This window comes from Balaenoptera musculus, chromosome 16, assembly GCF_009873245.2.
Source record: "Balaenoptera musculus isolate JJ_BM4_2016_0621 chromosome 16, mBalMus1.pri.v3, whole genome shotgun sequence".
In the NCBI taxonomy this organism is placed as follows: Eukaryota; Metazoa; Chordata; class Mammalia; order Artiodactyla; family Balaenopteridae; genus Balaenoptera; species Balaenoptera musculus.
This window is the reverse complement of record NC_045800.1, coordinates 1,508,362-1,534,992: the sequence shown is the minus strand read 5'-3', so window position 1 is coordinate 1,534,992 and position 26,631 is coordinate 1,508,362.

Sequence of the window (26,631 nt, the reverse complement as noted above, 5' to 3'; positions counted from 1 at the left end):
ACAGGGGCTTTTAACTTTGTGCTACGGTGGCCCTGACCTGACCCCCACTGCCTCCCTCTCCTGGAAGTTACCGGCCACAACAGATGGTTGTGGGATGTCTGTTGAATAGAAGAGCATTCCATCTTGCCTGCACCCCTAAGCAACGGGCTTCCCCGTGCTGCTGTGATGGAGCTGCACCCCGAACGCTGCCTCAGGCACCCTCAGCCTCCAAGCCTCATCTTCCCAGACGGTCCCTCCTTCCAGCCCCAGGAGCATGCAGCCCGAAGGCTTTCCTCAAGGCAGGTGTCTCGGGCCTAAGCCAGGCAGAGGACTTAGGGAACCACGGCTAAGGGGCAGGGGTCATGGAGGGACCACGTGCTGAGCGTGTGGGGATGGGCAGTGAGCCTCCCGCTTACACTGGTGTCCTCGGAGCCGGGGTGAGCCGAGGGCCAGGGCCTGGCTGTCCCCATCGAATCGCCACCAAATCCCAGGAGGATGCCGCTGACGTGGTTTTGGAGCCGCACCGCCGCCGGCTGGCTCCCTGGGTCCCCGCGCTTTTCCTAGTAGCTATTTTGTTATGAGCACTGGAGCCAGGGGATCATTTAAAGACAGCGGTTAAGTTGATGGCCTTTCTCTGAGGCAGGGAAACGCTCCTCTATTACCGAAACGCAACCCGTGGCAGAATCTGAAAGTGCAGAATAAATAGTCCACAATTCACTGCATTCCGCTTGGCCCGGCCAGTCTGCCCATCACTGGAGCCCGGGTGACAACTTTACAGTAACGTGGAGAAAAGGGTGTCCGTCACCCAGAATTCAGTCTTACCCTTGGCCACGCTGCAGAGTAAATGGACGAGCTTCAAGACGGGAAAGTGAAAAATTCATTGGGCCCTTTTCTGTGAAATGTCAAAGTATAAACTTCTTTAAGAAAAATATCTGATTCCAGCAGAATAAGCCAGCAAGCACTGGGTAACGTGTAGACCAAACAGAGACAAGTTCAAACCACTGCCTCTTCCAGCCGGAGGCAGCCCTGAAGAGTTGCTCCCTGATGCCCCCCTTCAGGGGCGGGCACGCTGAGCCAGAGCAGGGGGGTCCCTCCCAACGCGCCCGTGGTTGGGTGGACGCAGGAGTGGCCCCCGTGCCCCTGAGCTCCCCCGGCCTAAACACCAGGACCCCAGCCACCACTTCGGTTATGAGGGGGTTTGGGGCTATTCTTGGTCTTCCACTCCCAGGGGAGCAGCGCTGTGGGCCCAGCTGCCCCCCGCCGACCAAGCGTCCATAGGAACAACTCTGAGTCTGTCCCGGTCCTCTCCACACCCACCAGCCTCCGAGGACCGCTGTCCAGCCCCATCCTGCTGGCTGCAGGCTCTCAGACGCCCTAGGATGGGAAGCCGGTCCCCTCAGAGCCTGCAGGCCTCACCCTCCAGCCCTGTCTGCCCTCTAACTGGGACCTCTGCCCCTCCGACTCCAAGCCCCCCGGGGGAGGCGGACTGACCCACCTGGTGGTCTCCTCTTGATCCTCACCTCCGTACCCCCGACCTGGACTGCTTCCTGACAGGGTCACCCACTTGCTTGTAAGGTCTCTTGTCTTAGAGCAACTTGCATCTCAAACTCAAAATGCCCAAGTGGACCCATGCATTTCCTCTGCGCCCATCTGGCCTTCAGCCCCACCAGGACCCACTCGTATGTGGTCCTGCTGTTACCCCAGCGGCCATGCCTGGGTGTCCTGCATCCCTCAGACGCCATGCCGGCCCCATCGCAGAGCATCTGGCTCCTGCCCGCGTCCCCACCTTGGAGCAGTCCCTCCCCCTCTCCTCTGGGCTGTGACCATGGCCTCCGGACAGCACCCCTGCCCCCGCCCTTGTAGGATGGCCCAATGACCATCCTCGTGCATCTCTGCTGCCTGCCCCAGCTCTGCCTGTCAGGTGATGTCCTCCTTCTAGGTCACTGTGACCTCATCCCTCAAAGCCTGCTGGCCCTCTTCTTCCTCCAGTGCTGGGGGAACAGGGATCCACGTGTCTTGTGGAATAAGCCGCCTTGATTTCAGGCTCTCCGCCTCCAGAACCATGAGAATAAGCTTCTGGTGTTTTAAGGGCACCAAGCAGAGCGCTTACATCAGTGTCTTGTTGCACTGGGGTTCCCTCCTTCTCTGAACTCGTGTGAGTCCTCCCTCCCCCCACCCAACAGTAAAGCCCCATGGGCCTCCTCTTGCCCTCTCGTCAGGTGCTTGTGCTTGTGCCTTTCCCTGAGGGCAAGGGCACCCGACAGGGCCATCCCAGAGGGTCCGGGGTGGCGGTCGCCCTCCAGGCCACGTCTTACTACCATGAGGACCAGAGAGGGAGAACCCCTCATGGCAAGGTGGCCGACGGCTGAGAGAACCAGGTAGATAAAGACAATGCATGCCTCAAATCCATGCCACGGTGATAAAAGTGCAACCTCCCCAGGCCTGTTCCCTCATCACATAACGGGGGAGGAAACACGGCAGGTCAGAATTGGATTTCCCGGGAAAAGGTTGCATTGTTTTACTACCATGACAATTCAGAAATACTCCAAAGAGTCATTTTGGAGAATGGCATGAATAAATTTAAATCCCTCGCAACACAGCCTTAGGTGTTCTTCACTGTGCCCGTCGCTGCTCTCTGCAGCCTGCGTACCCAGCGGGCTGGAATCTCCACCAGTCCGGTTTGAGGCTGGCCAGTGAGTCAGCACTGTGATCATTTTGTCTGCCTCACACGTAGAATTTATTGGGACAATCAGGACAGCGATTGCTTTTCATAACCTGATCAATGAAAACCCACTGGGAGAGAGACAGTGTTTTAAAAAGTAATTGTTTAAATGAACTTGATATTTTTATTGCAAAAATATATCACAACATGCTTTAAGGTTGAATTTTAGCTCAGTAACCACAAACATTATTCAAGTGATTCATAGAGAAGCTAATGACAAACACTGTTGTGTTTTAAATAATCTAATTAAAAGCATATTAACGTAGGGGAGGATACCAGTTGGGTGTACACACACAAAGTAATGTGTTCATTTATGGTAATGAAATTAGTTAAATTCTGTCAAACTTTGTTTTTCTTTCTAAACGCGATGCCAGTGGCATTTTTCACCTCTACTCCTGGCCTTCCAGCTGGTTCTTTTATCTATAACCTACTATCTGGGTCCAAAATGCAGGCTGCAACACCGACGCAGGCCCTGCCTGGCTGGAGGTGTTCCTGTCACTGGTCTCACCTGGGCAGATAGGCAGTCCTTTGCATCGTACCTTTAGCACCAGTATCGTTTCCTGGGGCGGTTTGGCTACATCATCCTGGGTTCATCCAGCAGGAAATCCGAAGGGGCAGTGTGGCCACAGATGGAGAGAGAGGGGGCAGGAGGAGGCTCAGGGACCCCCGTTTCCCCCGCCTGGTCTGCAGCCAGTTGTCTGGAGGGGCCTGGGGCTCCAGGAAGGCGTCAAGAGGGGGGTCTGGTTCCACCGTCTCCAGTGATTTGCCTTGTGACTCATCCCATGGCCTCTCGGAGGGTCAGCCAGTCTTTTCATACCTATTCCAGGGAGCTGCTGTAGCGCCCGGCCTGCCCCCGGGTTGCTAGGAAATGCCAGTGAACCAAGGGGTCTGAGTGGGTGCCCAGAGCCAGGCTGGGCGCTCTTTGCATCACTGGTGGCAGCCTGCCTCACGTCCCGCCCTCCTCTCTGTGCAAACCTGCCCCGGGGCTGCCCCACTTCACCCCGTCAGCTCCGTTTTGCAAGACTGTAAACATCCCGGCATAGACCCGTCCAGTAAATGTTACAGAAAGGCTGACAGGTGGGACTTCAGGAGGCTGACAGCTCCTCCAGAGAAGGGGGTCCAGGCAGCCCCAGGTGTGCAGAGCTTCTGGCTCCTGCTGAGTTTGGTGTCCAGGTAGGGACAGCGGGCAGGCTCAGGGCCTGTGTCCATGAGAAGTGGGGGCCGGGTGGCAGGGACTCCCGGGGCTCCTGCAGATCTAACAGCAACGTGCCCGGCGCAAGGCCCAGCGTTTAGAAGACCGCTGGGGCCAGGCCACCCGCGTCCAACCCTGGCTCTGCTTCTCACTCACTGTGCGACCCTCTGCCATTACTGTGCCTAGGTTTCCCCACCTGGAAGAGGAGATAAACATACTACCACCTGCTTCATAGGGCCCTTGTGCGAATAAACAGGTTTACACACAAAACACGCCCAGGACAGGTCCTGGCACAGGGTGGTGGGAGGGGAGGCTCGATCAGTAAACATCAGGCATCAGCTTTACCCAGTCTTTCCCTTCCATCCGGTCACACGAGCTCTCCCCCGCCATGCCTCCCACCCACCAAGCACACGCCCACCTCTGGGCCTTTGCACCTGCTCTTCTCTCCACCTGGAACCCCTCCCCCACAGGTATCGGCATGGCCACACCCCCATTTTACTCGTGTCTCTGCTAAAATGTCCCTTAATCAGTAAGGCCTCCCTCACCACCCTACATAAAACTGCCCTGCCATTACCCCCAGCCCTCCCATCCCATGACCTTGATGTTTAGTTGTTTCACACAACGCTTATTATCTGACATAAGAAATATCTCATGCTTAAAGTAAAGCAAAAACATGTTTGTAAAACATGTTTCTTATGCCAAAGACCTGAAACTGGATTATTTATACCTGAAATTGGATTATTGAGAACAAAATAAAAGGAAATACAAGGCACATATTAAAATTAATAGGACTTAGTTGACATTGGACTCAGAGAAAATTCGTAGCTTTTAACATTATTATTTTAAAATAAGAATATATATATATTCTATTTTAGATTCTAAAACTAACACAACATTGTAAATCAACTATATTTCAGTGAAAATTTAAAAAATAAAAATAAAATAAGAAAATAAACTAAGTACTATTTAGCTCAAAATCTAGAAAAATAAAAATAAAATACACCTAGATAAAAATGACATAAATGATAAAGTTAAAGACAAAGAAACAAAAAAGTAGTAGGACTTATGAACAAGCTAAGAGCTAACTTCAATAAGAATAAAACTTACCAAATATTATTAATTAGAAAGGGAGAGAAATATAGATGAAAATGATATGAGAAGCAGGTGTAGCCCCAATCGCATATAAAAACTCATAAATGTTTATAAGTTTAAAAGTCTCAGTGAAAAGGTGAACTTTCCAGGAAAACAGGAATCACCAATGGGAATTCATGGAAAAGGCAGCCAAACACTGAATTGGAAGGAAATGGGAAGTTCATCCTACAGACAAGCAAGAAACTCACAATGTAGCCAGACAACAGGATTTCACTGAAAACTGAAGAAGGACATCAAAGGAAACAACACCTTAAACATAACAACATAAATTAAACATAAAAACAAACTTTCTCAACATGAGAAAATCCTGTACATCTATCTCAGACCAAACACCAGCTTCACACTTGATACTGGACGTTAGGGAAAATTAGAGTCTGGAACTGGCCATGGGTTTCTGTTATCAGTAAACTTATTGTCACCCCCAAAATATACCCAGTGCGATATGACAGAATAAGCTGAATGAGGAGCATGAATGGGAGGATGGAGGCGGAAAGTGTGGTTAGTTAAGGAGGACATGCTTACACGTGCCTGCTTGTAAATCCCATGCAAACATACTGAAACTACACCGAAATAGTAGTGTTTCCATGTGCTATCAGACAACAAAAATTAGAATGAAAAAAATGCATCAGCAATGGTAACAAATAATAAGTTAATTACCTATGTATACACATATGTGTTTTTTTAATTGTATAAAAAATGAAACTTTCAAAGTGTCAAATATGGGTGATTTATTAAACACATCTTGTTGTGTTAGTCAACTGTTAACCGTGAAAATATGAGTGTATATTTATTGATATGAGGAAAACGCTCATATATACTAAAAAGAATGTTTAAAACGATATAATGTGATATACATTTTCCTCTCTTTTGTAATGCTTGGAAGGATATAAACCAGATATTAACAGTGATCATGACGGGGGATTCTTACTCTCTTTGCTTTTGTATAAATTTTCAACATTAAACATGTATCTCCTTTGTAATTAAAAATAATTTTAAATGAATAAGACCAAACTATCAGTCAATAAAAGTTTATAGTAGGAAACACCAATATAGAAGGAATAATGTGATGTTGCACCCAAAATTTTATCTAGTTTTTCAATTGTTTATAGCAACGGTCTAGTGTATAATGCTTACGTGACTTTATTTCATTTGGATTCTTTAACAAACGGGATACAAATCATTAGACTCTAGGAACTCAGGAGAACAGCAGAGCCGTCTGCCGCCGAGTCCTAACCAGCATCAAATAACCTCATCAACGTTTTCAATTAATAACTTAAAAATCAGTCCTCATTGTTAAGAGAAAAATCAGATAAAAAACAGAACCCCAGACTATTCGCACAGTGTAAGCTCTGCTTTGGTGACAAGGAAAGGGTGTGTGTTTGGGTGGGGGCAGGTCTGTCTACATCGACACCCGCACGTCCTACATCACTCATAAACCTGACATCCAGGGGTCCCACCGGCTCCACACAGCCCCTTGCTCTGAGCCCACCCACGAGAATGGACAAGATTTCTCCTCCGTCCTCCTCAGGCGTCCCCATCGGGTCAGGGCAGCTTCTCCCTCTGGGGAGGACCTCTCCCGACGTGTTGAATCATCCATCCACATTGTCAAGACCCGGGTGCACTCACGGTCTGGCCAACTGTTCCAGGCCCTTTGTCCTCATCCAAGCTGTCTTCTCACCCTCGCTCGATGGGAAGACACATGCTGGGCAGTGGGCCTCTCCAACCTGCAGCTGACTCAGCCCCGACAGGGCACATCTGCCCTCCTCTTACCTCCTCCGAGCGGGCGGCTCATTGCCCTGTGGATCCTGCGAACATCAGCGCACACCTGCCGGGTGCCGGTTCACAGGTCTGGGCCCCTCCTGGGTTTGAGGTTTCACCTGCGTGACATGCCTTTCTCTCTCCCCAGCCCCACTGAGGAGCCATGTCGTAAGGACCCTTCTGGACACTCCCTCCCTGGCCCCGTCCTCCCCCCGCTGCCCCTGGAGTCCCTGCCCAAAGCCCACAAGCTTCTTCTCTGAACTTGCCTAAAGGCTGTTCAGGATACCCTCAGCCACGCACGCTCTGATGCTACAGGCTGACCTCTGACCCATGAGCTGGGGAAGCGGCCCGTCCAGCGGGCGTGGCTCCTCGCTCTGCCTGGCTTCCTGAGCAGACAGCACGGCCGGGGGCCCCAGGAGAGCGCACGGGCCTCAGTGGGCTCCTGCACCTGCAGTGCGATCCCGAGGACAAGCGTCCCGTGGGCCTCCCCGGCGGGGGTCTGAGCACACGTCGGCCCTCCCTCTGCCACCTCCGCTCCTGCGCTCCTGCTGCCCTGCCCCCGACCCCCGTGTCCTTCCACCCACGTGCGCCCCTCACGGCTGCAGGGAGGCCTTCTGAGCAAGGAGCGCTGTTGGGGGGTTGCTTCCCTACCCCCGTTCCTCCAAGAACAGAACACCTCTCCCTGCCGGACCATGTGAGGCTGGGGTGCACTTCCTGAAGCTCCTCTGAGGTCTACCTTGCGGTCCGCATTCTACGGTAAAGAAACCTGGACCAGAGGTTTCTGAAATTGGATTATTGAGAACAAGAGAAAAATAAAAGGCAATACAAGGCACATATTAAAATTCATAAAGAAACCTGGACCCAGGCTGCCCACAAAGTGACCCTAAATGTCCAGGACCTGGGTCATCCTCTCAAGGGTCTGGGATGCCTGGACCCAAAGGAGAGTTTGGGTGATTTTCAGCAAAGTGGGCGGGGATTTGGGGAAGTCCTTTCTGCACTGATCAAGGAGCCGGCTCAGACATCCCCGTTCACCTGTGTGGCCGGCTCACAGCCGGGGCCGCCGTCATCCCGCCTCAAGACTGAGGAAGGCAGGTGCTGATACCTTGCCAAGGGGAAAGTCTCTCTCCATCGCCAGGACTGTGGTAAACAAATTGCGCTGACGCTGGAGAACAAAGCTAGAAGGACTTTGCTCCTCCTGGAAGCCACACAGAAAGGGAGCGTGCCCGGACACAGGAGGGCATTCTGCAGGAGCGGAAAATTAAAAACAACAGCTTTCTCTTCTGGGAAATGGGAATTGCACAAAACTACTCCCACATCGCTGAACACTCCAGGGCTGCTGTGAGAAACTGACTGATGTTTGGGCAAAGTGCTTGTGTTAAAAAATGCCAAGTCGCAGTCATAATAAGATAGAAAATGCCAACAAATACATTCATTCATTTATTCAGCAAAGATCTGAATGTGCACTTGGTGCCTGGAACCAGAATGTTCTCGCTCATTCAGACTTGTCTAAGGACGTACTTTCCTCTGGTGAATCCAAGTCAAGGTTTACTCCTGGCAAGGACCATGGAGATCTTGAGAAACTGCAAACAACTTAACTGACCTCCTTAGAAGCAAGCCTTCAATGATTAATTGTTAAACTTTCACTTATCCTCAACAAAAAATTTTAAAATGATGCGCAGCCAAATTGTAAGCTAACTAAATCAAATAAGTCATGTTTGCAAAGAGGTAGAAACATACGACACATTGCAACATAGGTACCTAGGAGAGGATGTAACAGGCTATCTTAAGTAAGCTAAACAAATGAATGTTATGAATGTTACTTTTTCCCTAGCAATTAAGAGGGTAAAATATCCCTGCTTTCTGTAACTTGCTTTGGGACAGTTCTTAGCAGTTATACCCACTCACCCCTAAAGCAGCATTCAATTTAAATGCACACTTGAAGCAAAGCCCTCGGCTGGGTAAGGAGGAGGAGACCTTACATACAGGCACCGTCTTTAAGGAACCTTTAAGTCCCAGAAGGGGACACTTAAGTAAACAAGATGCACTTCAAGGCAAAATAAATTGATCTAAGAACAAAGACCTAAATGGATGATCAGCAGTGCTGAGCACTGATTCTGGAGAACTGGGGTCTACTGGGGTCGACTTTGCCATCTGCTGCTCACTAAGATAAACGCAGACTAAACGTTTCCATCAGTGTAACTGGAGAATTTATCACACAAAACGCATAGGTCAGGGACTGGGTCATCTTGAATCAGATGATTTCACATTAGGAAATGTCTTTTACATCTCACATACAGAGACAAGTACATATAGCAAAAGCAGACAGCAAAACTATTTAACATTTTGCAGCACTAAAGATACTTGAATCCTGCCTTGATGTGAAGATGTCAGTTAAGGTGGCCAGTGGGTGCTAAGGGACACAGCAAAAGCCTAGCTCTAAGCTCTCTGAGGCATCGTTTGGCTTCCAGGCTGTGGGCTTTTAAAACTAGTACATAAACGATTTCAGAAGTTTCACTACTTTTAAAAAAATGTATCGTGTCATTTTCTATAATAAGCAGAGGGAAGCTCGGAACTATTGAAGGGAGTCCATGAAATAATGCTGAAGGCTGAAGAATATTGCAAATGTGATGATTTTGGAGTATGGGAGAAGGAGAAAAGGAGAAATTTCATCCAAAGCCTTCCATATGCCAACTCTCCAGAAATATCTGCTCTGCAATTCGCTGTGGACGAAGTCAGTGATCCAGCTGCCACTCGGCCTCAGCTGGTCAACACCTTCACAATAAGCTGCTTAAAAAGGCAGGTGGAGGGAAGCTTGCTTAGCTGGGAGACGGGAGAAGACACACTCCCAGCGGCAGGCTTGTCCAAGGTACCGGAGGGTGCGATGCTTCAGAGATGCCAGTGGAAGGCTGTACCTATTTGCCATTCCGTGTACGCACGTAGCAGGACAGAAAGGGCAAGCCTCACCTCATTACCCTCCTTCCTGAGAGACAGGCAACCTTTCAGCCCTTTTTTTCGAGTTGCCTCAGTCAATGAGTGCACGTGACTTTCCCGGTGGTTCCAGGAAATGAGAGTGAATTCTACCTGGGCAGCCCCGAAGATCAGGAACCCGAGTCCTATGACGGCCCCACCACGGCCAGTGGGCCAGGTGTGGTATGGGGCATTAGCTATGGTGTATTGAAGAACAGCATCACCTTCTCTGCTCACCTGTAATCACAGGTGGATGAGAGAGAAGCAGACAGACAGACAAAGGCAGGTGTGGCACACAGCAGGCAGCCGGGGCCTCCTACCTTGTGGCTGTGTACCCCTCCCTATGAGCCCCAGAGCTCACTAGAGGCCGGCTGGATGGTGGTAAGATTTTGCTGGTTTACTTCCATTAATTATATACATCTTAGAACTAGCTGCAAACTCGTAAGGAAAGCTGCTTCCTGGCAGTTTGCTAGTGTCTGTCTTGTGAGGAATTCCCAACCGGGAATAAAAGTAGAAAACCTGAAAACTTGCAGACACCGCATTCAAAATGCAAACAGTGAATCATGCACTTGGAACTAATAAGCCCGGGATAAACGTGGTCCTGGAACCGACAGAAATGACACAGAACGTGCCACAAAGCATAAAATGTCTCTTTTTGAGTCAAAAACTGACAGTTCCCATAAAATACAATACTTTTTAAGAAATGCCAATGTCAATCATAACCAAGAGTCTGACAAGTCCTCAGCATAAAATCTTTTATTTTCTGTGGGGAAGAAATCAAAGGAAGCAGAATTCACCAAGAACCCCAATTACCCTAAATATATGTAATAATAAAAATCGGTGCGCTCCCGCCCAGATCTCACTCACTCATAAGTTTTAGCTCAGATGTCCCACTGTCTTCAGAAATCTTCCCCTGAATGCTCTCAGGAATCTCAAATTCAACATGTGTATAAAACAGAGCTCATCTTTCCCCCAAATTCCATGACCCTGGGCATTTCCCCCTCCAGAAACATTTGTCCCTTAGCCGGCACTGCCACCTGTCAGGTCAGGCCCCTCCGTCCAGCATCAAGAAGATGGTGTCCCTACCCCACCCAGAAGCATTACACTCACCACGAAACACTGCTTCATAGCCTTGCTAATTAAAAAAAAAAAAAAAAAGAAGATTTGTAATCTTGCAAAAATTATTATTGCAATCGTGTTGATTTAAAAGAGCTATTGTTCTCATTGTAACATATCAGAAATTGGAAGATTTTTGAAAATACTTTAAATTGACCGAGGAGAGAAAGATCTCATACTACACCACAGACAAATTCACTTTTGTGAACAGTAAACGAACTCTGACGATTCCAGATCCAAATTCTTTTCTCTGCTTGTCTTTTTTTGCAGACAAATGATGACTCTCTCCCTTGGATAACTCACCGAGCTAGAGAGAAGCGTTGTATTGTCCACTTCAACTTTTAGTTTTCAGAAACACTTCAGTGGTTCGTGCAAGTCTTTCTTCGCTTTGCCTCTGCGGGGGCAGGGTAGCCGGGGGAGCGGACCCCACTCTGGCTCAGTTGGAAATGACGGCACCACCACGTGACAAGCCGACAAGCCGAACGCAGGAGGGGAGGGTCTCCGCCCCCAGCCTGCCGGGGCCCCGAGCGCCGTGCAAGGAAGACAGAGTGCGGAGCGCACGGGTGTTGTGACGGGTTCGGAGGGAAACGTGCACGGGGTGACGAGGGGAACTCTGCCACGTGATTCAGCCTGTGGAGGTGCCCTGGACACCCGAGGGCAAATCGCCACATGGCACGGCGTTTCCCAAGGGCGCGGGGCGGGGACGGGAGCCCAGAAGAGTCACGGTCACTGCCCGTCTAGCAAGGCGACACCGGGCTCTCCCGCCCTGAGCGTGAACAAGGTTGGCTGCTGGGGCGTCTGGAGGCCTAAGGCCCAAGCCAGGGACCCACACTCACCCTAAGGCCTGAGGGTCAGGACAGTGAATGTTGTAAAAATATTTATTTATTTATTTATTTAGGCTGCGCTGGGTCTTAGTTGCGGCACGTGGGATCTTCGTTGCGGCACGCGGGATCTTTTAGTTGCAGCATGCAGACTTCTTAGTTGTGGCATGCATGCGGGACCTAGTTCCCCGACCAGGGATCGAACCTGGGCCCCCTGATTTGGAAGCGCCGAGTCTTACCCACTGGACCGCCAGGGAAGTCCAGGTCAGGACAACGAATGATGCAAAACAGAGAATTCAGGGGCACAGCGGTGCTTCTCGCAGAAGGAAAAGGGCATCTTTGGTCACTGCTTCTTCCCAGCTCTGGACCAGTCCCCACCACCACCAAAACCTCTGTTCCCCACCTGATGCTCTGAGCCGTGACCCGAGGACATCGGCATACAGAGACGACACACCTGTTTGCAGTCAGCACACTGGCTCCCTCGTCCCCACAGCCAAGGTTCCAGGACATCATCTCCCCCTTCACTGCTTACCCAAGCCCCCTGCAGGCACACAGTAGGTGCTTAATAGATGCTCGCTGCCTGGCTGAAGGGAAGGCGCTCCCTCCCCACGTGGGTCACACTTTCAACTGCAATGATAATTCCAGCGTCTAGAGCAAGCCCTTCGCTGCTTGGAGAGCGTGGCCAGGAAAGGCTTTTCCGCAGGTCCTGCTACAGACCTCAGAGTCCCTCATGCTGCTCAGGGGGTCAGAAACTACCAGCAAGTCCTGAGCGACCACAGGACAGAAGACTCCAGTATACATTCAGATTATTCTCTAATCCAAATTCTCTACAATATTTTTGCTCTGTGTCTCCAGACTTTGAGTTAGGAGATAACCCAAAATTTGAACACCCCCGAAAGTTTATCTCACACATCTTACATAAATAACTTAAACTTTAAAATCATCGTTAATTAAATGAATCATTTTGTGCTGCAATAGATAAAGCAGTTTCTAATGATTACAACTCAACTGCATTTTCCTTTCAGAAGTATGTGCCATAAAACAAGGCTCATCTCAATGTGCATGGAAAATACACATCTTTTAGGTGCTCAGCAAAGGAAAATGGAATTTGTCATCTGGAAGTGTTCTTCTCTTGAGGAGAGTGAATGCAGAAGCGTTATTCTGCTTATTTACACACCAAACCTCTTCAAGTGTCTAATACATCTTTTGTATCTTATAATTCAAAAGCACAGAAGAAAGGCAGGTGGGGAAATTGAGTCATGAGGACAGAATTCACGTTGGGGAAAGTTTCACCAGTCGTAGATACAGCTTCAAGATGCAGCTCCTTGATGGATGCGTGGTGAGGCACATGTAGCATTTCTGTCTCTCACAAATGCCCACTGAGGTACCGCTGGCCTGGCAGGAGGCCTGGTGTTTTTCTTGAAACCAACAGAACCGCACGCAGACAAACATAAACAGAAGAACGTGCTGGAAAGTGTGGCTGCAACTGTGGAACGGCTCTCTCAGCAACGCCCACACCTCCCCTGGGGCAGCTTCCTGCCCCGCAGACGGCGGAAAACAAAACACTGGTGTTCCGGTGCCTCAGAGTGAGCACTTGCAGGGCCCTGGTTTCAGCCGAGCAAAACATTGAGGTGACCGTGGCCTGGGGAGTCAGAGTCAGGGCGTCTGGGGGGCCTTCGGCTCTTTGGGGACAAATGCGGGGAAGGCTCTGGTCCTTGGCCCGAGTCCTGATGGGTGGGAGGCACTGGGGTTTCCCCTGGATCCGTCCCCTGGTGGTCAGACGTCCCTCCTGGCTGCCTTGTCCTCACTGTAAACCATTCTTGCCCGGCTCTCTGACCCGCCCATAAATTCTGTGAGGAACCGGTACACTCTGAGCAATGAATACACAATCCATCCCTTTATGCTAGAATCAGCCGGAGTATATTCTGTCTGCAGCTAAGAACCCCGACTCCGTAAAATTGTTACCAGAGGGTTTGCAGGTAACAAATCTGGGCCGTCGTGACCAGGTGGCTTAGCCTTGTAGGGTGGGGTGCAGGCAGTGCACAGCACACAGCGATGAAAAAGCTACTTAAGTTAGCCACCCACCCTGAGAATAACCTGCCTTTGGAAGCCAAGTCTTGGGCACAGCAAGATACTACATTTCTAGACCATGAGGACGGGCATGAGGAATTCAAGCACTGTTGAGCAGGTTGGTGGCTTCTAATTATGATGAGGAACCTAAAAATAAAACAAGTTCAATGCTAAAAACTCTCAGCTTAAGACGTGATCAAGGAATTAGACGATTCTACGACTGCCTTAAATGAATCTCTTGTAGCTGGAAATTCAGTGCAGAGTCTGATTCCTTGGGTTGTTGAATCACAGCATAAATAGTATGTTAATCTCATGCCTCTGCAGATCTCTTAAATGAAAACTAGGGCATTGATTGGGGAAGGAGAGCTAAAAATTGAAACAGGGATGTTTGGGAGGATTTTAATGAATCCAGGGCTCCTCTCAAACCACCAACCCACTGAGCATCTCTTTCCAGAAGAAGCAACGCCTTCTACCTGTGCCGGAGCAGCTGCCGTCTCAGAACATTGACTGGCATCGCCGGATATTGTTGTATTGATAAGGATGCCATTCCTCTTGCCCTGTCTCTAGCACCCCCCATTTTCTTTAGATCTGTAATTAGAGTCAGGCTCTCTTCATGACCCAATAAGCTAATTATAGCATCACACCCAGGAGATGTACCCTCTAAAAGAACTGCAAGATTTATTAGTTGATAACAGAAAGAAAACTTGAAGAACATATAAGGGTACTGATTTGAAGATGCTGGGCCTAGGAGAGGAGGACATACATTCAGATAAAGTTTAATTATGAAAACTGGGAACTTATCAGGGATTCTGGATTCATTGTGCTCATTTGATCACCTGGGAATGGGATTAGTCGATTTCTCAGTTGTTGGCTCCAACCCGGACTTGGTGAGAGCTGATACTAAGTAAAGTTGAGATGCCAGAAATCCCGTGTATGATGAAGAGAAGGAGCTGGAAGATGGGGAGAGCCAGGGCTGCGGAGACGGATCAGGGCTCCTACACGCGGACATCAGAATCCACTCTGGTGCATCCTGCTTCAGAGGATTCATTAGCCTACATCATTTCCAGAAGCGTGGCCATGAACTTGGAAGCCATAGATCTGGGAGCCGTGTGCCCAGGAGAAGCAGGAATCACACCACTGCCACCACCGCCGCCCTGACCCCTATGCTGGGGCCTGGATAAAGAACCGCTTGTGTAGTCACAGGAGGGTCAGCATGTGGCCACAGAGCCGGTTCCCAAGAGGCCGGCTGCTCACACTTGTCTCCAGGAGCTGTGTGGCTGCCTCCGGAGGGAAGGACCTCTGGTAGGTTTGGCTTTCCGGCTTCTGGAGGGCAGGAAGGCTCACTCAAGAAGGTTAATTGCATGCTGAAGGAACCAATCTGCATCTTTTCCAAAGGAAATATTGAACTGTGTCCTCTCTAATATCATTAGCCTGTGCTGAATAGAACAGAACCTGCAATGTGTGTGTTGATTCACTCGTTTGCCCAGCAAAGGTCTGGAGTCACGTGTGCTGGGAACTCAACACAGATGAAGGAGAAGCGGGGTTTGTGGGAAGACACACCCATACACGGAAGCATCCAGCACAGTGGGAGGAGGTCGGGCCGAGCCTGGAGAGGTGAAACAGGGACACTGAGGGGAGGGGGGCACTTTCCTCTGGGGGAGGGCGTGCCAGGGAGCGAGGGCAGGGACACGTGGTCAGAATTGCTGACTCAGTGAGCTGGACAATGTTTCCTAGGGTGGAAATCTCAGAGCTCAGCTTGCTGGAACGAAGGGTAAACCAAAGACATACTTCAAAGCCATAGACCATTTCTGCACCAGATGCAGCTTTTCCAAGAGAAAAATAATAAAGTATTTTACTTCAGTTATTCATATAATAACTGAATAACTGGTACCACGCAGAAATCAGGAACCCATGAGATCTACATCAGAGCAAAGCACATTTCTCTTTCTCAAGAAAGCATCTAACCTTCCCAAGACCTCTTTTTTTCTTTTAAAAATTTTATTAGTAAAATTATATTAATGAAAACAAAATGAATAAAATTTTATTAATAAACTTGTATGCAGGATGACTTTCGTTGCACATATACATAGTGAAAAGATCACTACAGTCATTTTTTTTTGTAATGAGAACACCTGACATCTATTCTCTTAGCAAATTTCCAGTATTCAACACAGTACCATTAGCTCTGGTCAACATGCTGAGCACAGATGACATGCCAGGCCCAGGGTGGGCTTGGGCTCCTGCCCAGGGAGAGTTCTCCACCAGCAGGACTAGAGAAAAATGCATAGGCTCATGTCTTTCATTTCCGGAGACCAATAGCATCTTCAAAGCAGAAAAAGGCCCCAGAGGAATCTAGATTAACAGCACTATTTTACAACTGAGGAAACCTTAACAGAGAAAAGTGAGGAATGGATCTAAAGTCACAATAGTTAGTGGCATAACCAGGGTCAGAAACCAATTTCTCCTTCAGTCCAGTGCAATACCTGCCACTGCTTTGTGATCCAGGATTGGTGTCTGTAGATGCTTCTGTAGGATAAAATTAAGACTCCTAAATTCAAGAAAGAGAGACCATAGAAAGTTCTCAAAAATAGCTGTATAACATCCTCACAGGTAAGTTACACCCTTCAACTTTGACCCTTACTTGCTGTTTTGTGCCTTAAAATGAAGTCGGTATGTTGAACTTTCTCTCAAAGATGGTATCAAATCAAGATCTCAGAAATGACTAATTATGTACCATCAATTGTAACGGCAGGACAAAGGGCTCCTGCTTTGCCACGGGCTGTGGGCGAGCTTTGAAGAAGAGTTGGAGCGGCAGAGAAATAAGCCCCCTGCAGCTTTCCCCTCCCTGTGGGGTTTGGGAAGGGCTGTGTAGCAGCCCCTCCTCATAACTCACGTTAGCTGATAAAGGCTCAGGGAAATCCTGAAGCAAAAAAACATGTTAAAATGTGCTTCCCCTGCACGGTCCCAACTTTTGAGGTGAGCAACACCTATTCGTTGTGACAATGACCTGCTACACGGTTGTGGACGCTGGGAGGCCTGCCAGATGTGTTAGATGTGTTTCTTGAGACGAGTTCTTTATGTGGACCAGGCAGCTGTGCCCTCGGACTTCGGGGTGAGCGTGTGGAGGGCAGACTCCCAGGTCCCCCTCCAGAGAGGCTGTGTTCTCAGCAACTGCCCACGTGGCTCCAGGGCAGGTGGTCTGCTGGGCTCGCTCTGAGAATCCCGGCCCTAGGACAGGCTTGGACAGACTTAGAAGGAAAGGAAGACTCTACAAACAAACACGGGTGTCACGATGACATCCAGCCCCAGGGACTCAGGTGATGCCTGACCAGAGACTGGACACCTGCAGGAAACACAGGTCTCCAAATGTGATTGTGAGTAATAAACCCTGAGTCCAAGAATTTGCTTTTTGTCAGCTCTATGCTGCCCATAAAAGCATAAAATTATACAACCATTCCAGGGGATAATTTAGCAATATGTTAACAAAAAGCATTAAAATGCATACCCAGAAATTTCACCTCTTGTCATTCAGATGAAGGAAATTACCAGAGAAGTATGCAAAGATGTATGTGCTGGGATGTTATTGCATGTGATTTACGAGAGCAGAAAACGCAGCCTACACCTCCAGAATCTTAGTGGAATCGCAGAGGCCAATGAGAGCAACCATCAGAAGTGGTCCCGCGTCACTCAGACCCGCCAGGGACAAGTTTTGCTTGGAGTCTGCCTCTGACATTTGCAAGGAGGAGCCATGGGTGGTCTAGGTCCCTCATTTGGGACAATCCTAAGGATCTGCAGATACGTCCTCGCCCCTCACTGGGCTCAGCCCCACCTGGGCAGCGCCCCAAGCTGGCCGGAGGAGGGACCCCCTCGCCCGCCTCCCCACCAGGCAGCCGCTGTTCCCTTCTCCCTGGAAATGAGAAGGAGGTCTTCTTCCCCTTTGTGCAGGTGTGGGGAAGAGGCAGTCTCTGTCCTGCTTGAGCAAAGAGTCCATCCGCCCCCAGGGAGCAGACCCACCCGTGCACCCCCTGAGCCCCCTACAAAGAGCCGGATGTGGGAGGCCGGCCTTGGGCAGCACACACCCTCCAAGCAGCGTCTTGGTGGCCCCAACTACAAGGAAAGAGGAGGGCCTCAGCCCACCAGCTGTCAGAGCATCGATTCTTCCCAGCGTGTCTTCTGTTCTCAGAGGACTTCCCTTATATTATCCATTAGCATAATCAGTGGTAATAAGTGACTAAACATTTACTTTTGTAAGTACCAACAAACCATTAGTCACGCCGCTCAGAGGCTCTGGGCTTCTCTGTGCTTCTTGTCTTTTACCCATCATCCTTCTGTTCAAGGGGGATGGCCTCCCCTCAGAGAAAGAGGTGAACAGAGGGTGCTGAGAGCAGCCGAGGGCGGCAGGAGGATGTGGGATACAGGGGAGCCCCTCAGGGCAGAGAGCTGGACCCCTCTCCCCAACTTGTCCACACAGCAGGCAGCCAGGATGGTGGAGCTCCAAGCTGAGGGCACCCTGCCCCTTCACCCTTGGTCCTACCCCTGCCGTCAGAGGCTCAGGATGGGACTTCTCTGCTTCTCCAACCCTCACCCTGATAGGGAGAGGGGTTTGCACCACCGACACGCACCAGGGCAACCAGGAACAGGAAACCAGGTTTGGCTTAGAGGAATGCGACTCAGTGTGGGAACTACTGGCACGGATGGGGCAGTTTCTGCTTCAGAGACCATGAAGGGAGCCTGTTCTCCTGGTCACAGGGCGCGCAGAGGCACGTGTGGCCTCAGGCCAGGCTTCCCCAAGGCCCAGATGCCGTGATAGCTCCAAACGCTGGCGAAGGTGGCGGTGGCCCAACTTGGGCTCCACGTGGGAACCTGCAGGAAATCCTCCTCCCAAGGTCAGGAGGGTTTTCCCACCTCCCAGCGGGGACCACAAACCAGAGAGACCCTTGCAGTTTCTCCCGCAGGCCGGGATGTTAGACCTCCGTTTGGCCCGGATCCCGTACCTGGCCACGGGCAGCTGCAGGGAGTGTGGGAACTGTCGTCACCACCAGGGACCAGGGCCCTGCAGGACCTCGGGGGCTTTAATGGGGAAGCAGCCCCTCCACAGTCGGTTCGTCTCATCCGGAAGTGTATCCTGGGCCAGGTGAAGGCAGGCCACCGTGTTCCCAAACTCCCAAGAACAAGATTGGAACAGACCTCACATTCGCTGATTTCCACATGGAGAAAGGGCAGGGCACTGAGCCTGGGCCACAGGAGCCTGAAGGACGAGGGGCCAGCGATGGGTCAGCAGGGTCCCTGCTCTGAGAGGACCACATCCTGGACGGGGAGACGGAAAAGAAGTGAACGTATAACTGGGTCAGACAGCACGAGGGCCACAAGGAAAATATTGTCAGAGCTCACAGAGGGCAGTCACCGGGTGCGGGGACGTGCACAGGTGATGAGTGATGTCAGAGCACACAGAGGGCAGAATCCGCCAGGTGTGAGCCTGTGTCTGTCACGTTCACTGTATCACTGGCGATGAGACCCTAGTGTAGCAGTTAATTCATTCAAGCTGGTTTTATTGTGTGTCTGCTCCCTTTGGGAGCCATGCAGGTTTGCTTGCTTCTTTTGAAGCTCATCAGGACATTCAACACATCCCTTGATCCCCTTTGCCCCACCTGGTGCAAAATCACTGCTGCCCTGTGGAGATGGTGTGAGAGGGCCAGGGCAGGTCTGCACTCCCCGAGCCCTCCCGCCCGAGGAACAGGGAGCATGTCCGGCTACAGCCGCCGGGCAGCGCCCGATCAACGCCCCTCAGCCACCGCGCAGTGCCAGACCGGACGCACTCTTCCTCTGCACCAAGGTTTGCTCGAGGTCCTGTAAAGAAGGAGCGGGTGCAAAACCTGGCAGATGAGGAGAGAGACATGACCGGTCCAGGAAGAATGGAGACGTGGCTCAGGATCTCTCATGCGCGGGAGTAGCGAGGGTTGTCAAGCACCCCTCACTGGAAATACTCGTAAGCAGCACAGACAGGGTGTCAGATCCCCCTCGGGGTGCTGGATGCTGCGGTGAATGTGACGGCCAGATCCTCACCGCACAGAACTTCTGTTTTGGTGAAGGAGATGATGGACAAGGCAGCAGATCAACTCAGGTGGTCAAACCTGATGTCGTCACGTGGAGGGAGCAGTGAGGGCAGGCACCCATGCAAAGATGCTGGGGTCAGTCTCTCCAGGCACCGGGCAGCGGGCACAGCCCTGGAGCAGGCGGGGCTGTGGCTTCCCCGAGGCATGGAGAGAAGGTCCTCGCACCTGTGTTGCATGAGGTCAACCAGGTGGCCAGAGACCAGATCCTGCAGCACCTGATGGCCACGGGGAGGAGTCCAGCTTGGCCCACACGGGCCCACAGAGCTGTGCCGCCCGAGACAGAACCAGGGCGTTCAGCCGGCAGGAAAAAGGCTCACCTTCCTGCAGAGGCTGAGGCGAGGACCAAGATAGTGGAAACCAGTCTTGCAGGAGCGAGAAAACAAGGTGACTCTGCAGGATGCTGGCTGACGGATTCCAAGTTATCTAGCTGAGAAGTTTTCCTTGCCTCTGCCGATGCCTTCCAGCCAAAGAGCACCAGGGACACCCCTGTGGCTGAACACGTGAGTTTATTTCACATTTCAGCAAAGGACGTCACACACCAGGGCCACACGAGGCGCGTGTCGCTGAGAGGATGCGAAGAAGAACCTCTGTGGGGTCTGACCCTGCTTTCGGTGCTCTTGTTGGGAGTTTAAGGAGGCAGGAGTTTGCTCAGGATGGGACACTGCCAGGAAGTGGGAGACAGTCTGTGACTGGGCATCTTGGAAAAGCAGTAGCCTCCACGCACGTCAGCCGGGACCCAGAAGTCTGGTCACTGGGTGCGGACGAGTAGCACGTGTCTGTCTGTGCTCGGATGAGATCTCGGGGGACCTTGTTTTGGTCTTGACCCGTCCCCGTCACAGAGTGGCTTTGACTGACGTTGGGTGTTCCGTGACCCACGGGAGAAAGAGGGGGCCCAGCTGTGAGCCAGGGGCCACTGTGCTTCCTCTCAGACCCTCACCCCCCTTCAAGCTGTGGAAGCTCCAGTCTGGTTCAAGGTTCTGCCCCTGTCGACTTCAGCAAGACCAGTCAGGATGAATGCTTTGCTTTAATTCCTCTTCCAGCACACAGAATTTTACTACAAAAACGCCATTCCTCGGCCAGAGAAACGCCTTTATGTGCTCGGCTGTGCCTCCGGAGATCGCGGGGTGCTTATGATTAGCTCGTGAGACCATACGATCCTTCAGCTGGTGTTTGCTGTTTTAAAAACAGGCTTGTTTTGCATTTTGAAGTAAGAAAACGTTACAGTATACATGAAAATTATGCAGAATTCTCTAATCTGGAATCTGGAGTGGGGAGACTTCATTAAAAAAAAAAGCGTTGTCTTATTCTAAACAGCAGCAAGGTGCACAACATAATACCTTACGATTCAATAAAGGAGCTCATTTCAATTGCAGATGGTTATAAAACTGAGACTCTACAGATATCTTTACTCTGAGAATGTATAGAATAAATGATCTCTTAATATAATAAAGTGGCTTGTCGTCTTTGCAGTTTATATTAAAACTTCACTTGAGATGTGATTTCCAGGCAGGTCCCCTAAAACGTTCCCTCGGGACAGTGAAATTCAATGACACTGGATCATCTACAAGAAATAATAAAAAAGGGACACATTATATGTCATCAGGAAAGTTCCAAAACTTTGTATTCAAGGATGAATTATTCATTAAAAGTTTTTGGAAAAGTCCTGGTGGTGCAAAACCAAGTTTCTGAATAATGAAAGGAGTCTGTTTTTATATCCTAAAATGCATCCTTTCTTAGAACCGACCATGTACATTTAGCGATGCCATCAGGGTAACGGGAAGCAGCCCCTTGGGAAAGCATCCCTCAGGGCCCCTCTCCCAGTATGCTGCACCCCACCGGCCTAGGCCTCCAGAGGCAGGAAAAGGTCCTCTCCAGAACCCAGAGGTAAGCAAGTTGAGGCAGCAGGAATATTCTTAGGGGTCAGGGGACCAGATTGAACACAATGGTCACTAATCCCAAAGTGGCCAGTGGGGGTGTTGACAAGCATGGACACAGTTTCTACAGAGAGAGGCCTGCCCGTCAGGGTTAACAGGTTAGCAATCCCTCCTACCTTCTCCCACCCACTCACATCCTGTATTTCCTTTGGAGGCTTGTTTGTTTGTTTCAAACTATGTTTCACTGCACAAGGAATTCAACTCTATTGTCAAAGGAAAATCAGAGGTCTTCCCTGGTGGTCCAGTGGTTAAAACTTTGTTTTCCAATGTAGGAGGCATGAGTTCGATCCCTGATTGAGGAGCTAAGATCCCACATGTCTCACGGCCAAAAAGCCAAACATAAACAGAAGCAATATCGTAACAAATTCAATAAAGACTTTAAAAATGATCCACATCAGAAAAATCTTTAAAAAAAGATTTTAAAAAAAATCTTAAAAAAAAAAAAAAAAAGGAAAATCAGAAGACACATCAATAGAGAAATGGCCGAGACCCGACTGCCTGGGGGTGACCACAGCTCAGCTTTGCTGCTGGTCTTTCCAAGTCTCATCGGCCCAGCTAATCCATGAAATGTGTCATTGTTGAGGTTCTGGGTGGAATCTTCTTCCAGTGCCCGTTTCCATTTTCTGGCATTTTGAGGAAATTCTCTTGCGTGATAACTTTGAATATGTACCTCACTCCATTTGCTGGGTTCTCCAAAGTCCCAGGTCTCTGGGTCATCCTTGCCATAACAATATTCCTTTTCGTTCGTTACCTTCCTTAACGATCATCTTCTAATTTTCTTAATTACTGTTTTCTTTTTCACTTGCATTCACTGCACTAAGTGCACAGGTTCATTTTTTTTCAGTTACTGTCTTTTCTGTTTGATTTCTAGCATGTTCTGGTTCTGTGACTGTTTTTTTGGTGGTTAAATGTGTTGCCTTGTTTTCACAAGCCTCCTTTTCTCTTCCCAGTTCTCTGAAATTACGTTTTCTTCTGAGCTAGGTTCTTCACATTTTCTTGTTTCTAATGGAAAGATTAATCATCTGCTTATTTATGCCCAGTTCATACTGGACCCCTACATCAAGAAAATCTATGCATGCTAATATATTGGGAGGGGCTTCTTCCACCATAGCTGGCACTGGATCCACAGTTTTCAGGCTAGGAATGTCCTGTTCTCCCTCATTTTCAGTGGGGAAAGCCCCACGGAGGTGGCTCTCAGTGTGTCAGAAGGCTGGGGTATTAGGAACAGAGCTGTGAAATCTCAGTGCCCAGGGCCACCTTCTACGGTGACCCAGGGTCCCAAGCTGCATCCCTCCCGTGACTCACCACCCCAAGGCCCTCGGCATCCTTTCCCAAACTGCCTGCCTCTGGCCATCAGGCAGGGTGGAGAGAGTGGGATGGGCCTGCCTGCCTCTCGGTCAGCAGCCCAAGAGGACACGTCCCCCTGGTGAGAACCAGCCACCTGGCTCCACGGAGAGAAGCACCATCCCAAAGGGCACACCTCCTCCCCACCCAGGAGAAGCATTGCCCTTGGAGGGAGTGCTGTCCCCGCCGCCCTGCAACCGGCCCCTCCTCTGAGGCTGCAGCGGGAGCCTGGCGCGGAGGCCCCTGCCCCGGCCCCACCTGGCCCCTCCAGTGAGGAGCTCTGGGCGCTCCTTCTGCAAACGAAGCCAATTCCTCACTTTCCTCCTCTGCCGCTTTTCTTCTCAGCTGCGTCCCTTGGCTCTTTGGAAGAGAAGATAAAGAAGCCCTTTCCGTTTGCACGTTCCCAAGTGGGGGGACTTGGCGAAAAGCTGGGGCTCTTGTCCGCTCACCGCACTCCTGGACAAAGGTCACACTCCGTCCCTCTCTCTCATCCGGAGCGTCTTCCTTAGGCTGGTGGTTGTTGGGATGCCTTGCATTCGGTTATTTTTTGTTTCCTGGTTTGGTTACTGTTGGTGACTGTATTTTCTTTGTCACTGTTTTATAGTACCGCTTTTTCTCGTGTATTAGCTACCGCGGCAGGGAAAGTCTGAGATGCCGTTTCTAGCTCTGCTCTGACCCAGACAGCACTGCCTGAATATGACTAAAGGGAAAACTCCCAGGAGGGGACTCTGGGGGCAGGTGATGTGGATCTGCACGCGATGATGGCCACCTTCTTCCTGTAAGACACTGGGCCAATCGGCACCCGCCCCCAGCAATGTCAGACCACTGGACACCAGCTCCTGGCCACTGGACGCCATCCTCCTGGCCACTGGACACCATCAAACCTCCCACCTTTACTAATTCAAGAACTACTATTTCATTTTCATTTTCAGTGTGTTTACATTTTCATTTCATGTCCTTTTACCTAGTTTTGGGGGGCAGTTTTTGCCGTTTTCTTATTTATAGCTAAGGGATTTTTTTGTTAATATATTAACCCTTTGGAAACGAGGCTGAAGAATTTCTCACTGCAGTTTGGAGCTTCAGAGAAAATGTGGCTCGTTTGTTTTGAGCACCCTGATCTGGTCGGATGGCACATCCTCTAGCGGGGGCGGGTGGGGGGAGGAACTCAGGTCTCCTGCCGGCAGCTTGCTCGTCCTGCTGGCGTCTGAGGCGGGGGCTGAGGCTGAAGCTTGAGGCTGGTGTGAGCTGCCAGCCAGGCTGTCCGTGTGCCCAAGCCCCAGGGCATTCCGCAGCATCCCTCTGGCCCCATGGGAGCAGAGCACCAATGGTGCCCGCTCAGGTCTGCAGCTGCCCCTCAGAGCCCGCCTTGCCACGCCTGAGGACCTTGGACAAACTGTCAGCTACTCCCTCTCAGCCCACAGCTCCCTGGGCAATGGGAGAGCCCAGCCCCACATCTCTCTCCAGCAACCACGGAGACTCCACAGGCGCTTTGTCACATCTGCGCCCACATTGGTTTGGGGCAGCCTGCAAGCCAGCTCCTCACTGAGCCCCGTCTGGAAGGTGATGACCGAGTCCCTTCTGCTCTAACCTGCACCCCTGCAGAGGAGGGCCGGGAGACACCCCTGCAGAGGAGGGGCCGGGAGACACCCCTGCAGAGGAGGGGCCGGGAGACACCCTGCAGAGGAGGGGCCGGGAGGCACCTCTGACATGTGCTTTCCTTCCATCCTCCTCCTGATCCTTCCACACCCCTCAGGGCTGAAGTGGCCTCCAGGATCTCCCCCCGCCTCCTGGTCACGTCTCCTCCTGGAAGCTTCAAGCCTCGTGTCTCAGATGCCAGGGACAGAACGGGAATTCTTCCCTTCTCTGCACAGGACAGCACTGTCGCCTGGCTTCTCCAGAGTTAGATGCAATGGGCAAAGAAGGCTTGAGGAACCGGAAAAACCTCTTCTCTCGTGGCTTTCCCAGGTGTGGCTCCCTGCAGCGTATTAATCTCTGTGCAGAAAGATGATGACTGGGGACCCACCGGAGCAAGTCATGTACTTGGAAATGCAAAAGAGAAAATCACATTAAAATCTGAGAAAGCACACTACTTTTATGTATATTTACTAAATTACCAGATACTTTTAGTGTTCCCATCACAGTTCTAACCACTTTACAAATATTAACTCAGTTCATCTTCATAACGGCCCTGCTAGAAGGTACTATCATTGCCCTATTTCACAGATGAAAAGACTGAGGCTCAGGGAGGTTATGGAAATACACACACCGAGAGCCCCGAGTATCAGGAACAGAGGGAGAAGGGTTGGGGTAGAGTCAGGATCCCAGCCCAGGCAGCCGGCTTACCCACCGCGTGGTCGCGGTCATGGTGTCCTACTGCGCACTATTTCCGGGCAACTGCATGCACACAGAGGGGCAAGAAGAGACCGCCTCCAAGAAGAGAATAAATACTTACAGTTTCAAAATGCACTGTCCTAGGCAGCGCCCACCTCGTGCAAACAAATGTTCTTTTTTTTGTAAAATGTTTTTATTGTGGTAAAAGTCACATAATATAAAACATACTATTGTAACCATATTTAACTGTACGGTTCAGTGGCACTAAGTACATTCACATTGTTGTGCAACTCTCACCATCATCCATCTCCCAAATTTTTCACCTTCCTAAACTGAAACTCTGTCCCCTTTAAACCCTAACTCCCCATTCCCCCTGCCCTGGCCCCTGGCATCTACCCCAGCCCCTGGCATCTACAAATTTACTTTCTAACTCTATTAATTTGGCTATTCTAGGTACCTCGTATAAGTGGAATCAAACAGTATTAGTCTGCACCTAATGTATATTGGAATGCATTTGTAAGGTTAACTTAATATATGTCCTGCAAACAGATTGTATCTTCTTCTTCTTTTTTTTACCCTGTGCTATACAGTAGGCCCTCACCAGCCATCTACTTCATGCATAGTAGTGTACCTATGTCAATCTCAATCTCTCAATCCATCCCAATCCCCCTCCCCCCTTGGTGTCCATACGTTTGTTCTCTACATCTGTGTCTCTATTTCTGCTGTGCAAATAGGTTCATCTGTACCATTCCTCTAAATTCCACATATATGTGTTAATATACAATATGCACCCTTATGTTCATTGCAGCACTATTTACAATAGCCAGGACGTGGAAGCAACCTAAATGTCCATCGACAAAGGAGTGGATAAAGAAGATGTGGTACATATATACAATGGAACATTACTCAGTCATAAAAAGGAATGAAATTGTGTCATTTGCTGGGACGTGGATGGACCTAGAGACTGTCATACAGAGTGAAGTAAGTCAGAGAGAGAAAGCAAATGTTCTTTGACATTTGTTCTCAGTAGCTGTGCTTACACCATCTTTAACTGCTATGTAAACAAGACACAGCTAACACTTCTAGAATGCTCTGTCCTTAGCAAGTTCCATGTCAATTCACTTCATCTTTG